The sequence below is a fragment of the Ixodes scapularis genome, unplaced genomic scaffold, assembly GCF_016920785.2.
Source record: "Ixodes scapularis isolate PalLabHiFi unplaced genomic scaffold, ASM1692078v2 PGA_scaffold7__128_contigs__length_106722199, whole genome shotgun sequence".
Taxonomy (NCBI): Eukaryota; Metazoa; Arthropoda; class Arachnida; order Ixodida; family Ixodidae; genus Ixodes; species Ixodes scapularis.
In genome coordinates this window covers 70,208,613-70,220,977 of record NW_024609882.1, presented here as the reverse complement: position 1 = coordinate 70,220,977, position 12,365 = coordinate 70,208,613, and positions in this window count along the sequence as shown.

Sequence of the window (12,365 nt, the reverse complement as noted above, 5' to 3'; positions counted from 1 at the left end):
AAGGAAGGCCAATTTGTTCTAGTTTTTAAATAAATTTATGATGAGGTACCCTATCGAACGCCTTACTGAAATCCAGAAATACGTCAACCTGTCCTGCCCTGTCAATAATTGAACTAACAGTGTAAAAAGTGGTTACCAACTGAGACACGGTTGATAACTCCTCCTAAAACTATGCTGAAATTTTTTCTGAAAATGTTATGATCTTTTAAGAATTCGTCAATTTAACTTGCAACGATATGCTCCATTACTTTACATTGGACGAATGGGAGCGATATATTGCCGCGCGCAAGGCTGAGAAAGCAACGCTCGGTCACCGACCTCCAGAAAGTTCCCGTTTATTCATGTAGCGCACGTAACTTCTATTATTTATATCCATGTATCTTCTGCTTTTGTTTTCTAGAAAGTGCGTGTTCATTCTCGGCCCGATCACGCGACGCTCGAGCCGCTTTCGCCGAATCTTCGAGATAGCGACGCACTCTAGATAAGAGGCCGCCCGCGACCTTGTCGAGTGAGTTTTCGCCCAGCGTTCGACTCTGCTGCTACGCCGATTTCGACGCCCGCGACGCTCCGTTATTATCTTTTGTACCCTTTTGTTTTTTGGCACAAGTTCGCCACATTAAACGTTTATTTCTTTCTGTTTATTTATTGTTTATTGGCCACCACCCGTGACATTTTGGTGGAGGTGCGGGGTACCGCATGCCCGGGCAGCGTTCCCCTACCAGGACCCGCAGTGCAAGCCCGACTCCAAGCTCGCTGAGAAGACCACTCAGCGCGGAACCTGAAACTCGGACCAGCCGCCGCACCACGGGAGAGGATCCGGAGTACGGTTTGCTCCTGGACAAACCCAAGCCGAAGAAGACGACGATGGACAACCAGTCGCAGGCCCCCGCCGCTCCTGCCGTCGTCTACCTACCCGTCGCTCCTCGGACACCGGCTCCCTTCCACGGCGAAAGCCACGAAGACATCGACGACTGGGTCCAACTGTACGAACGAGTGGCCCGTCATAACGGGTGGACACCGGAAGAGTGTCTGCAAAACGCTTACTTCGCCTTGGAAGCCACCGCCCGGAACTGGTTCGAGAACCACGAAGCTTCGATCACTTCCTGGGAGCAACTCAAGGCTGAGTTGCTAAGAACGTTCACGAACCAACAACGAAGAGAACGCGCGGAAGAGCTTCTTCAAGCGAGGATTCAAGGCCCTAACGAGAGCGTCGTTAGCTTCGTGGAAGATGTCCTGCGACTGAGCAACCGCGCCGATCCCGAAGCATCCGAAGCAAAGAAGCTCAGAGTCTTGATGCGTGGCGTCAAGGAAAACATTTTCGGTGGTCTTGTGCGGAGCCCGCCTACCACCGTTGAAGGCTTCATGACGGAGGCCACCAACATCGAACGTGCCCTTCAAGCACGAGCCACCCACTATCACCGAGTTCCCGGCGTCGGTTCCTTTTCGCCTTCCGGCTGCAACACCACGGACATCCGCGAGATGATCCGAGACGTCGTCCGGGAAGAGATCAAGAAACTTCTACCTGCCGCCGCAAGCCCAGCTTCGCCCTCAATCGCCGAGATTGTCAGGGAAGAAGTCCAGCAAGCGCTGCAGCCTGAGGTTCTCGTCAGCACCGCTCCGGAACCACCGACTTTGAGTTACGCCGCAGTGGCCCGACGGCCACCGCCTCCTCGTCGCACCTATGTCACGCCGCCCCGACGTCAGTTTCATGTGCCGCAGCACGACCGACGCCACGACGACCAGGTCCAGTACGCCTGCCCGGAGCCTTGCGCACCCCGCAAGACCGACGTGTGGCGAACGCCCGACCGACGCCCTCTGTGCTTCCATTGCGGGGAAGCGGACCACACCTACCGCCGATGCCCATACCGACGACTCGGGCTACGCGGGTTCCACCCGAACGACCCGCGCCCCCGTCATGGTGAACGCCCTGTCGAGATCGACGAGTACCTGCGACGACCTCAGTCCCCCGAGCCTGCGTCCCGCCGAGAGTTCCGGTCGCCGTCACCGCGACGTCCAGCTTCGCCAATGCACCGACCACGACGTGAAAGCCTGTCCCCCCTCGCTCCTCGCCAGGGAAACTAGGCGCGGCAACCCCTGGAGGTGGAGTTGCCGAAGACGACCGACGCCAAGATCCTCCACGAACGGCGGGGGGCCCTACTCGAACGCTACCAGAGACCAAAACGACGCCGCTGCAGTGGTGTCCAATAGCCTAAACGTCATCATCGACGGCCACGACGCATCTGCACTCGTGGACACCGGAGCAGACTACTCAGTCTTGAGTGGGAGGCTCTCCCGCCGCCTTCAAAAAGTCACGACGCCGTGGGATGGACCTCAAATACGAACCGCCGGAGGGCACCTCATCACACCCATCGGGAGATGCACTGCTCGCGTCGAGATCCGTGGTGGAACGTGCCCTGTGAAGTTCATCGTTCTACAAGACTGTTCCAGAGACGTTATTCTCGGCATGGACTTTCTGTGTGAATACGGCGCCGTCATCGACCTTGGTGAGAACAGATTGACGCTGCGCAAGCCCGTTCCGTCTTCAGAGAAACCTCAAACAGCGTCAGCCGCCGTCCGAGTCGCTGCCGACCACGTGAACCTGCCGCCGCGATCAAGTGTTGTCGTACCCGTAGTGGCCGATGTAGCTACCTGCGGCGAAGTTGTTCTTGAAGGCAACCTTCAATTACTCCTAGAAAGAGGAATAGGCGTCGCAAGAGGAGTGGCTGAACTTCAGGATGGGCGCACCGTGGTCTTCGTGACAAACTTTCGACAAGAAGCGCAACACCTCACGAAAGGTGCCGCTGTAGGCCACGTCGAGGAAATTCGGAACTCCGCCGAAATCGCCGCGATTGCTGAAGAATCATTCCCACCTCAGCAACACATTACGGCGCCAGCACAGCTCGACATTGACCGCAAGCTTCCAGGCCCAAAACGACGGCAGCTAAGTGACCTTCTCGCCGAATACAGTGACTGCTTCGCGACGTCGTCGAGGGTGCGCCAAACCACCATTGCGAAACACCGCATCGTTATCGAGGACGACGCGCGCCCTGTGCATCGATCGCCGTACAGAGTCTCCGTTAAAGAAAGGGAGGTGATCCAGGAGCAAGTGCAAGAGGTGCTGAATGACGACATAATCCAACCCTCAAGCAGTCCGTGGGCCTCTCCAGTTGTACTGGTTAAGAAGAAGGACGGAACGCTTAGGTTCTGCGTGGACTACCGGCAGCTGAACGCAGTGACGAAGAAAGACGTCTATCCACTCCCCCGGATCGACGACACGTTAGACCGGCTGCGCCACTCACGATACTTTTCATCCATGGACCTGAAGAGCGGCTACTGGCAGTTCGAAGTCGACGAACGGGACCGAGAGAAAACAGCTTTCGTCACGCCAGATGGGCTGTACGAGTTCAAGGTGATGCCCTTCGGACTGTGCACGGCTCCAGCAACTTTCCAGGGTGTCATGGACACCGTACTGGCAGGACTGAAGTGGCAGAGCTGTCTCGTCTACCTCGATGACGTCGTAGTGTTTTCCAGCGACTTTGACGAGCACTTGCGACGACTCCGAGCAGTTCTCCAAGCCATACGGACCGCCGGACTCACCCTGAAGCCGTCAAAGTGTCGGTTTGCCTATGACGAACTGAAGTTTTTAGGTCACGTGGTTAGTAACGAAGGCGTTCGCCCCGACCCAGAGAAGACTCGCGCCGTCGCAGCATTTCCAGTACCGGCAGACAAGAAGGCCGTGCGAAGGTTTCTTGGACTATGTGTCTACTATCCGCGCTTCATCGGGGACTTTGCAAGGATTTCCGCACCACTCACAAACCTCACAAAGGACGCCGAGAAGTTCGAATGGGCCGAGAAGCAGCAGCAGGCATTCGACGAGCTGAAGCGACGACTGCAGACTCCTCCTGTTCTCGGACATTTCGATCAAGATGCGGAAACCGAAATTCACACGGACGCAAGTAACGCTGGACTTGGCGCGGTACTGGTTCAAGTGCAAGACGGCACCGAGCGAGTTATCGCCTACGCAAGTCGGACACTGTCCAAGGCGGAGAAAAATTACTCCACGACTGAGAAAGAATGCCTTGCTGTCGTCTGGGCAATCACGAAGTTTCGTCCGTATTTGTACGGGAGCCCGTTCCGTGTAGTCACGGACCACCACTCGCTCTGCTGGCTTGCGAACCTCAAGGACCCCTCAGGACGCCTCGCTCGATGGAGTCTACGACTACAAGAGTTCAACATGACTGTGGTCTACAAGTCAGGCCGCAAGCACAGCGACGCCGACTGCCTGTCCAGAGCCCCCATCGAAACACCTTCCGGCAGCAGCAACGACGAAGACGACGAGTGCTTCCTAGGTGCAGTAAACACCGACGACATGTCACGACGTCAAAGAGACGATCCTGAGTTGCGCGCGCTAATCGAGCACCTCGAAGGACGAGGGGGTACTGTCCCCCGTGTCTTCTCGAGAGCCCTGCCGACTTTCGTCCTCCGACAAGGTGTACTTTACAAGGAGAACTTCGGAGACAACAGCACACCATGGCTGCTGGTAATCCCCACCGACCTTAGAGCGGAGATCTTCCGAGCCTGTCACGACGACCCGACGTCCGGACACCTTGGTTACAGCCGTACGCTGGCCCGAATTCGTGAAAGGTATTACTGGCCCAAGCTGCCGAAGACCGTTCACTTCTACACACGGTCCTGCCACGAGTGCCAGCGACGCAAGAAACCGCCGACGAAGCCGGCAGGTCTCCTGCATCCGATCGCTCCCCCGACCGTACCGTTCCAGCAGATCGGAATGGATCTACTTGGTCCTTTTCCACCATCGACGCAAGGAAACAGATGGATTATTGTCGCCACAGATTATCTCACACGGTATGCCGAAACAAAAGCCCTTCCTGTAGGGACGGCTGTGGAAGTCTGGAAGTTTTTTATCGAATCCATCGTCCTCCGGCACGGCGCTTCCGAAGTTTTGATGTCTGACCGTGGATCATCGTTCATAGCCCAGCTGACGCAAGAAATCCTTCGTCTCAGCCACACCAGCCATCGGCGCACAACGGCGTACCACCCGCAGACCAACGGGCTGACGGAGAGACTCAACAAGACCATCGCCGACATGATCTCCATGTACGTCGACGTGGAGCACAAGACATGGGACGAGGTGTTGCCGTACGTCACATTTGCATACAACACGGCCGTGCAAGAGACCACCGGGGTGACACCCTTCCAACTGGTTCATGGTCGTAAAGTAACGACAATGCTGGACGCGATGTTACCCCACGAACCGGCTCTCGACGGAAGCGACGACGCCCAGGTGGTTGCCCAACGGGCAGAAGAAGTCCGCCAGCTCGCCAGACACCGTATTCAAGCCCAACAACGTGTCGACACTGGCCGCTACAACCTTCGTCGTCGGGACGTCCACTTCCAGCCCGGAGACAGGGTGTGGGTGTGGACACCGATCCGTCGCCGCGGCCTCAGTGAGAAACTGCTGAAACGGTACTTTGGACCATACAAGGTACTTCGTCGCCTCGGCGAGCTGAACTACGAGGTAATGCCCGACGGAACACGAACATCGTCACGCCGCCCACCACGACCTGAGGTCGTCCACGTCGTGCGCCTGAAGCCGTACTACGCTCGATAGGACTGTGGACCTTATGTGCTCCAAAAGACTCTTTAGTTTATCGTTCTTTTTTTTTTGTTTTAGACTGCATCGGGGCGATGCACTTTTAAAGGGGGGAGTAATGCCGCGCGCAGGGCTGAGAAAGCAACGCTCGGTCACGGACCTCCAGAAAGTTCCCGTTTATTCATGTAGCGCACGTAACTTCTATTATTTATATCCATGTATCTTCTGCTTTTGTTTTCTAGAAAGTGCGTGTTCATTCTCGCCCCGATCACGCGACGCTCGAGCCGCTTTCGCCGAATCTTCGAGATAGCGACGCACTCTAGATAAGAGGCCGCCCGCGACCTTGTCGAGTGAGTTTTCGCCCAGCGTTCGACTCTGCTGCTACGCCGATTTCGACGCCCGCGACGCTCCGTTATTATCTTTTGTACCCTTTTGTTTTTTGGCACAAGTTCGCCACATTAAACGTTTATTTCTTTCTGTTTATTTATTGTTTATTGGCCACCACCCGTGACAATATGAAAATAATGTGAAAAAAATACAATTTCTTAAAGATTGGGATCACACGCGTAGTATATGTCTAGGTGAAGGCAACTGTTAGAAAACGAGTTTCGAAATATTAAAACAAAAAGCCTTGATAATAACTCAGCATAGTGGATAAGGAAGGCATTTGTTATTTTATCAAAACCACTGAATAAATTTGGTTTTAGATTCAGTAGCATTCTAAAAACACCCTGAATGGATATGAAATGTTCGTCTAGAAAACCACGAAAATCAGTACACATCCATATTTTATCAGATTGGGCAAACACTGATTGGAATACTGATTGAAAGACTGCGCAATCTCGGTATCGTTCACGATTAAGTCGTCATCTATCTTAAGTTGCTGAACCGATATTTTAGTATTGAAAAGGTATCAAGGTACACTTCTTATAATACTGGATAGCGTATTTGGAAAATAAAAGTCTGTAGCTCTGCACACCTCAGATGCAAGCCTTTCCCGCGCTTCTTCAGTGCGGACATCGTCACGAGGTTTCCTTCCCTTCAATCTTCTTAGTCGACGCCTCAATTGCATTATATGTCGGTGAACCCAAAGATTTGGTGATTGTTGTCGTATGATTTGATCTGAAATAAATTCAGTTATGCAGTAAATAACGATTGATTTAAATATTTCCCGAAAGTTCATAACGTCGGACCTTACAAAAAAGTCGAGCTGAAATGCCCAGTAATCAAAAACGCTTTCTTTGTTTGCTTTTGAATAGCCTTTCACAATGTCGACCTGGCGAGGGCGTACTACGGGTCGTTCCGTTGAGCAAGAAAGGAACACCAAATTATGATCTGAAATACCTTCCTCAAGAGCAACATGAAAGTCTGGCAAACTCTTGTTGACGAACACAAGATCTAAGATTGAATGTGAAGAACCCTCTTCAAGGTAAACTAATTAAGAATTTGTGAAAGGTCGAAGGAAAGCATCATATGAAGAATAATATCGAATAACTGTTAATGGCCAATTGAGGCGTCAACCAAATCTAAATCGAGAAGATTGAAGGCCCCACGATGAATAGTTAGTTATTTTGAAACAGTGAAACATGATGATAAAGTTTGTACAAAAAATCGATACTTGCTGGCGGAGGTCTGTATACAGCAAACAAAAATATCGTATGACCCCGATACTTTAATTTGAAACAAAGGCTTTCCTGATCACTAATTTGGTCCGATACAAAAATTTCAACGTTAGGTTTCGTAATAGTAGCGACGCCACCACCATGAGTGGGACGGTCGCACCGATACATTTTATAAGATTGGGAAGTATTTCCCTATAAGTTACGCTGTCCTTCAGCCAACTTTCAGTGATCACGGCTACCTGTGGATCGAGTTTCAACAGCGTCAACTCTAGGTCTATCATATTTACAATACTTCTCGCAATGAGCTTTACAAACCGCAGTTTTTTTTTCTGTCGTCACAGAGACCTGCGTCAGTCATTCGAGCGGTTGCTGGGTTTAACTTGGAGCAAACCTGACACGCGGATGAACTGAATTATCACATACATACAGCTCGTCATCGGGGCATACTTCATCGCCTGTTAAGCGCACCATTTTCCCCCTTTCTTTTTTGGCCCTTGCACTTTCCCATAAACATTTTCTGTTTTGAAGGGTATTTTGGGAGTAGTCATTCCGAAGAAAAATTTTGGATCCTTTCAGTTAGGATGCATTTCGTAGAACCAACTCTTTTTCGTTGAAATCCTGAAAATGCAGGATAACCGGTCGTTTTTTGTTGTCATTTAATTTATTTCCAAGGCGATAAAAACGAGGCACCGAAGAACAAGGTGTGCTTAGTTTAACATTAGAAATGTCGTTGATAACTTTGGGTCGTAATGGCGCTTCGTCCTCGATAGGTCTTTGATCTACCCCAATAATGGGATCCTTATAATTCTTTTACTTTTTTAACTTTGGTCACATTAGAAGTTCTGTTTTGATTCCTAACCAAGTTGGTGACTGTAATGCCGGTAGTGATGCAAGCTATATGTTGAACGGCTTATTGACAGCTTATTTACTCCGAACCATTTCTACTTTCTTTCGCTTTCTGATCTCCTTTTCGCGCCCATGTCCCCCATTTCGTGTACAATTAATGGGATAGCAAAATAATAAAAATATCTCATCCCACAGTGCTGCATGAGATGATACAATATCTACTCAAATACTAAAATTTATCAAATATTACGCTCCACTTTTTTTATTTTTTATTTTTAGCAAAGTATTGTCATTGGTGTTGTTTCAACTGATTTGAATTTTGCGATTGTTAATCCCATTTTCAAATATGGCGTAAACACCGTTTTCTCCAACTACCGCGCTTTCTCTCTTGCAAGCGTGCTTTGTATGGTGATAGAACTTGCTATTTTTACAGTCATCATTTCACACCTTGATGAGAGCGAGCTTCTTTTTTTTTTCAATCAGCACGGCTTAAGACAAACCTACTCATGTGATACCCAACTGTTTTGTATTCATAACAGTCTTGCACTTAACGCTTATACTGCTACCCCGACAGATGTCATCTTTATTGATTTAGCCAAGGGCTTCGATGAAGCTTCGTATAGTCGACTACAGAGATATTATCACATATTCAAATGGGTTCACTTGTAGAGTGATAAAGAAAACCACACCGATCGCTCGATTGTGCGAATATGTCAACCTAGTGACGTGTTCCGAACACTTGTAATGTTGGCTCGACCATAGTTATCTTGAACTATGCTTGGTGATCGCTTATCTCTGTAGGGTGCCATAAAATTGCTTTGGAACAAGCAGTTATTTGCCGAAATTGGGGCTTCTATTCACTGGGCAGAACGCTGAAGAGCTTCGGTCTTTTTCAGTGTCACAAAGCGAACCACTTGGATCTAAGTCAAGATAAATTATGCGACTTGTGTTTCGCTAGACCTTTTTTTTTTTTTTTCTTCAGAGAACTCTAATTGACCCTCCGTGTGAGCCACGAGAAGGAAGTCGTTACTCTGCATATTATCATAATCTGAACTCCGTGACCAGGAGAAAAAAAGTAACCGGGTTACTTTATGACGTTTCCTAAACAGCTCGCCTGCATACTGTCGCTCCTTAGTGTTTGTTTGTTTCAGCCTTATTATTGCATCCCAAGAAGCATCGTGATTGAAACTAACTTTTTAATATTTTTTGTAATATTTTAAATTGCAATAATTTAATTTACCCCCTTAATTTTTTAGGAATAAAATAACAAATTACGAATCTTCAAAATATGTTCAACAAAAAAAACTGCAGTTTTCCAATAGAATTAATTTAAAACCCTACTATCAATGTATTGCCTCCGCATACACTAGAAAGACTCACCAAAGGAAATTCAGTAGAGACCGTCTAAGTATAATCGGAGGATAAAAAATTTCAAATATTCTCGATAATTATGAAGTTTGGCCACAACGTACGCGAAGACGGTTTGCAAAGTTAAGATCAGCAAAGAAATCACATCTCCATATAAATAAATCATTTTCACTGAAAACTTCGTTCTCAATAAACCATGATGAAGCTCGGTTCTCTTACGTAACATTTCCCTGGTTCGAAAAGTTAGTTAGGATGTTTTTCGCTCGATGAGTGGTGTTTTTTCAGTCGATGCGTCTTATACAGCTGGAAGATATGTGCATTTTTCTTCTGTGTACACACAATAGCTACGAAAATTTGCCACGGGGGCAAATTTCTTCGCTGGTATATTAAAACTTACCCTCGCCTTTTTTTTTCTTTTATTTGTTTGCGGATCTTTTCCACGTAGGGGGGCAGAGATAAAGGCATGGTGCCTGGCGGAGCCTCGCCCCCCCCCCCCCCCCCCCCTTACAGTTCAGCAACACAATATACACAGTTTACAAAATAGGAAACTATTGAAAAAATATAAAAGAGCTGTGGAACAAATATGAAATAACTCTGGAACATCTATGGAACAAATAAAAAGCAACACTAGACATACAGAACATCAGTCACGCCACTGTTACGAGATATACCAAAATGCACAAAATCTTTACGATCAAACTCTCTAGGTATTACTTTAAAAAAAAAGTATGTTCTATCATCAACAACAACAAAAAGAAAAGCTTATATTGCGATAAAATTAGAGGTATATGGTTTTCCACTGCAGTTTAGCCGCGAAGAACTTACATGTAGGTGCGACAGATACAAACATGGGACTCATGAGCCAACTTTTTTTAGAAATCAGCCGTGTATAAAGGGTGCGACTGATAAAAAAGTGCACATGTAGACCGTAAAATGCCGTTGTTCTTTTTATGTTATTAGTTTGAGCTCTCACTTATGCGCCTCCACACTATGGTTAAAAAGGTTCGTTCCATATGCTCCCCTATGCTCGGCCGACCCCCTTCGCATATATAAACGTGCTTTATACAAGTCCAACTATTCACTGGTGTTGAACACCGACATTATGACGTCGAAGGAACAGAGGCGCAGGATGTTCAACACTTTTATTCCTGCGGTTATTGCCAGTTTAATTAAATCCAAAAGAGGGAAGAAAAAACAAGTTTTGCCCCTGTTCATGCAAGAAAAGAAAAAGGGTCACAAGATATAACGTTGAAAGTTTACCCACTGTCGAATAAAAATTTAAAAAAAAAAACAAAAAAAACAAGTATCTCGAGCTAAGATTGGGCTGCTACTTGGATGTTATTTTTCTTTTGGCTGTTGTTGTATCGCGCGCAATAATCACACGTTTCTTTGCCTGGGACGCCAGAATGGGCGGTTCCGTACTTACCACAAATCAAAATCCTATTCGAGTCAAGCCATTTTGGGCCGATGATCACGAAAATTAACCGCGTTATTTTCCCACCTACTTTAAGGACAGGCGAATATGTTCGCATGCATATATTAACATGTTCACTTTATAAATGATAGTGTGACGATGACACCAATCAATAAATCAATGCGGAGAGCAATTCGTCTGCTTCTTTTGCAGGAGATGCAGTGACATCGGAAGAACGCCGGGCTCTGATTGGCTCTAATTGCAAGGATAGTAGGTATACCTCAATGTTAGATGTCTTTAGGTCTAGCAACAATCCTTGCAATGAAAGCCAATCAGAACTTGGCGTCCTTCTGATGTCACTGCATCTCCTGCGCAAGAAACAGACGACTTGCTATCCGCATTGATTGATGTCAACGTCACAGGATCATTATTAAAGTGAAAACGTTAATTTAATCATGCGGAAATATTCGCCTGTCCTAAATTGAGGTGGGAAAATGACGCGGTCAGCTATCTTGATTATCGGCCCAAAAAGGTTCGACGCGAACACATTTTTTTTTTTAGAGCGCAGCTCTCATGGCGCGTTTAGACTGGAAGCGGATCGCGAACGCGAAGCGGATCTGCGCGTTCTCAACCGCAAAGCGGCTAGAGTCGAGTGGTTGGAGCGCGTTTTTGCCAACCGCTTCGGGACCGATTTCTCCCAACCGCTCTCACGAACTGCAAAGTGGCAACCAATCACAACGCGACGCTGACGTGACGTCAGTGATTTTCGAAACAAGGTGGCACCTGTCGCTGATTAGGCGTCCAAGGCGCTGTAGTCCTAGCCGCTAGGACTACAGCACCTTGAACGCCTTGGACCTAGCATTACAGCAGACAAATCAATGGAGAAACGTGATGTTAACGTCCGTCACTTGAATCCACGGCGAAAAAAAATTGAATCGTAATCTTAACGGGCTTCGCACCGGGGATTTGGTTCGGGTAAGTGTTTGTTTATTATTCCGAGTGCCACAGCCCGAAGCTCGCTGCCCCGTAACGTCGGAACTCGCCCCTGATCGACCGAAATGTCAGCTTTCCTACCCACTAAGATAGTCGCGTGAACTATTGAAAGCATTAGACACCGTGCATGACCACCACGAAGGCCGATAGAGACGTCGTGAGCCTGATTGCATAGCCAACGCGCTACCGCGGGGCGGGCAGGGTACCTGCGGTAGCTCGACCTGTAACGTTTACTACTAACTATATAAATAAAGAGAACCTACTCAAGCAATAAACTGTACATACCAGACAATGCAGCGATAATCCATACGGCGTTTATTTAAACTTAATGTCAAACAAACAGTAGACTCAATCGACGTGTGAGTGACGAGACGAGAGTCCGCCACCAACGAAGCCACGATCCGGCTAGCACCGAACACATTCCCCCGCACCACGGTCCACCCCACCGCTCACAACTTCGAAAATGATAAGAGCGAACGAAGGGGGACAACTGACCCTCTCTCCCGAA